Source organism: Capricornis sumatraensis, unplaced genomic scaffold (assembly GCF_032405125.1).
Source record: "Capricornis sumatraensis isolate serow.1 unplaced genomic scaffold, serow.2 scaffold10, whole genome shotgun sequence".
Classification (NCBI taxonomy): Eukaryota; Metazoa; Chordata; class Mammalia; order Artiodactyla; family Bovidae; genus Capricornis; species Capricornis sumatraensis.
The window spans coordinates 478,125-481,779 of record NW_027184621.1 but is presented as its reverse complement, the minus strand read 5'-3'; the positions used below and the strand labels follow the sequence as shown (position 1 = coordinate 481,779).

The 3,655-nt window shown below is 31.8% G+C and overlaps 1 pseudogene; it reads left to right on the top strand.

The window, feature by feature from the left end:
- Nucleotides 1–2,476: 2,476 nt before the first annotated feature.
- LOC138072354 (olfactory receptor 4P4-like) lies at nt 2,477–3,430 on the top strand (annotated as a pseudogene).
- The last annotated feature ends 225 nt before the right edge of the window (nt 3,431–3,655 follow it).

Sequence of the window (3,655 nt, the reverse complement as noted above, 5' to 3'; positions counted from 1 at the left end):
ATATCATTATATATTTACCTTTATATAGGGGAGAGAGAGGGAGATGAGGAAATATTTCTATAATATAACTGGAGGCATGAAACCTTACTTTTCAATAGCTACACTGTAAACTAATTTTAAATCTTAAAATTTTACTGTAGATATAATTTAATTGTTTTAAGTCTCCATTGCAAAGGATTTTTTTTAACGTGACATAATTAATTTTGTCTGTAAAAGAAAGTGATAAGTAGAGAATTTATAAATTAACTGATAAAATATAGCTACAAGATTAGAGCAGAAGATATGTAACAATTTTTTAAAAAGGTTTTAATTACTTATAATATATTTTTGGGATCCACATTGATAGTATGAATACTTGGAGTATGTAGTTACCAGTTCTATGTAATATTTGTCATTAGTATTGAGATACAAACTACATTCTTAGAGGCTATGGTCAACCACAAGTGAATTGTTTGTATTTCCATATGTCAAAGCCATATTAAATCCATATGATTTAACAGATTGTTTATGAAGTGTTTCAAGCTACCTTTATTCATTTTTTGAAAATATTTTCCATAAGCTTTTAATTAAAATCTCTTCTATTTAGAGCTAGAGAATTTGTCTAGTGTACCTCAATATTTTCTTCCAGTTTAAAATAATTGTATGGCTTTAAAACTTCAATTTCTATATGAAAGTTATATTTAGTTAACTTTATTATTAACAGCCTCACTGGTAACACAAGAATACATATAATAAAAATATAAATTAGTACTTCAATGGCTAATAAAACAATGACTATTTATTGAGTTGAGTGTTTTGTGACAAAATATAAAATATTTCACCATTTTACAAATGCTGTTGTTCAGTTGTTAAGTCATGTCTGACTCTTTGAGACCCCATGGACTGCAGCACGCCAGGCTCCCCTGTCCTTCACTATCTTCAGGAGTTGGCTCAAATTCATGCCCATTGAGTTGGTGATGCTATCTAACCATCTTATCCTCATCCACCCATCCTCTTCTTTTGCCTTCAATCTTTCCAAGCAACAAGGTCTTTTTCAATGAGAGATAGCCTAAGTTTAGAGGACTAAGTGTTTTGTACCAATTTCACACACCGCAGTGTAATTAATAATGGATCCTAGACCACAAATGTTTGTCTTCAGAAAGCCTTTCCCACACACCTTCATGCACTTTTTCTCTGAACTATACAGTGTAAAATTTTTACATGTGGGTTCTGGAAAAGTCTTAGATTGGACAAATAAGGAGGAGAAAGTCATACTCCAATTCAAACCACTGAGAAAATTATTGTTTTGAAAACACGGTACATTGAGTTAAGGGCAAAGTCGTGAAGGTAAAACTTCCTTTTGCTTCTCTGTTTTTAGTTTTAGCTACCATTCTATTCTGTGGTTGATTTGGTATATGATTTTTATTAATGTGCCAGAAATAAACATATTTCTGTTATAAAATGTTAGAACTTTACTATCTAAAATCAGTAATGAAAATATAACTAAGCAATCAAAATTTTTCAAACCAATTACGTTGGGTTCTTGCATAGTTTCCATCTTCCTCTTTGTAAATATACATGTATCATTATATAAATAAATATTTAATTTTATATTCTACCTGATTTTAAAATTATTTTGAGGCAGGATATTTTCTACTAGTGAATATTTTCAGGTTTTATACTTTCTTCTATATCATTAAAGGTAAACTTTGCAATACTTATGATTAATTGTGTCTTTAACAAATTTGAGTTTGTAGACATACAGAGCAATATTTCTTTTCAAGAACTTGTATATGTTTTTAGAAGTGGAAAATATTTGGCAACTAATCATTATTTTGAAACAATTTGACTGATTGATCAAATATTTATATTTATTAACATTTATTTTGAACCTAATGTTCTTAAAGATGGACTTGTGAAAATCATGAAACTAATCAGAAACAAAAAATACTATCAAATTTTCATTTTGTGAATCTGGAGTTATGTTCATTAAACATAGTTTCATGATATTATTGTGTTTTAATTAATTTTTATTGGACTAGGGTTGATTTACAATGCTGTGTTTACTTTCTACTGTACATTAATCAGTACAAAAATTTACAATGCTGTGTTTACTTTCTACTGTACATTAATCAGTACAAAAATTAATCAGTTATACACATAGATATATCTGTCCTTTTAGATTCTTTTCCCAATGGGTCATTACACAGTACTGAGTAGAGCTCCCTGTGTTATAGAGCAGGTCCTTATTAGTATCCATTTTATTTATAGTAGGTTGTTTATGTCAATTTTAGTCTCCCAGTTTATGTCTCCTTCCTTTCCCCTTGGTAACCATAAGTTCTCTTTATCTACATCTAAAACTCTATTTTCATTTTTGCAAATAACAGAAATAACAGACATTAGTGTTATTATAGGTTTTCTCCATGAATGTTTCTAATACCAACTTATGCATTATGTCCTTTCAGGGGACTGTTATGCCTTTTTACTGCACTGGACCATGAAAAACATAAATAATGTCACTGTGTTTATTCTTTTGGGACTATCTTAAAGTAAGAACATTGAAATTTTCTGCTTTGTCTTATTTTTATTTCGCTACATTGCTATTTGGATGGGAAATTTGTTCATAATGATTTCTATTATATGCAGTCCTCTTATTGACCAACCTATGTATTTCTTCCTTAATTACCTCTCACTTTCTGACCTTTGCTACACATAGATGGTAACACCCAAACTAATGACTTATTTACTGGCAGAAAGGAAGACCATTTCCTATAGTAACTGTATGACACAGCTTTTTATCCTTCACTTCCTTGGAGCCATCGAGATTTTTATCCTTACAGGGATGGTCTATGACCTCTATGTGGCTATCTGCAAGCCCCTGTACTACACCATTGTTATGAGCAGGACAAGGTGTAACACAATCATCATAGCTTGTTGTACTGGGGGACTTATACACTCTGCCAGTCAGTTTCTTCTCACCATCTTTTTACCATTCTCTGGCCCCAATGAGATTGATCACTACTTCTGTGATGTGTATCTTTTGCTGAAACTGGCTTGCATGGATACATACAGGATTGGTCTCCTGGTAGTTGTTAATTCAGGTCTGATTGCATTGTTGACTCTTGTTATTTTGATGGCTTCTTATTTTCTGATATTACACACAATCAGGGATTACCCTGCAGAGAACTGCACCAAAGCTCTTTCCACTTGCAGTTCTCATGTCACTGTTGTGGTCCTGTTCTTTGTGCCTGTCTTCTTCGTTTATATTAGACCAGTTGAAACTTTTCTGGAAGACAAAATGTTTGCTCTTTTCTACACCATCATTGCTCCCATATTCAACCCTCTGATCTGTACATTGAGAAACTTGGAAATGAATAATGCTGTGAAGAAAGTGTGGTATCAAAAAAAAAAGAAAGTGTGGTATCATCAATTTCTTAAGAAAGGGCAGTAACCTGCATGAAAAAAAAAAAATTCAGAAAGTCACTTTAGGGCTAAAAATATCATGGGCCCTGGATAATATGGGATGATATACAAGGAGTTTACAGTGATTGCAAAAGCTGGGTACAGAATCTTCAGCATTTTCTCAGGTCTCTCCTGGTTGGGAAATTTAATTTTTTTCATGTTTATTTTCCCTCTTTTCTCTTCTCATACCTGTCTCAAGAATTCCTTAATTTGA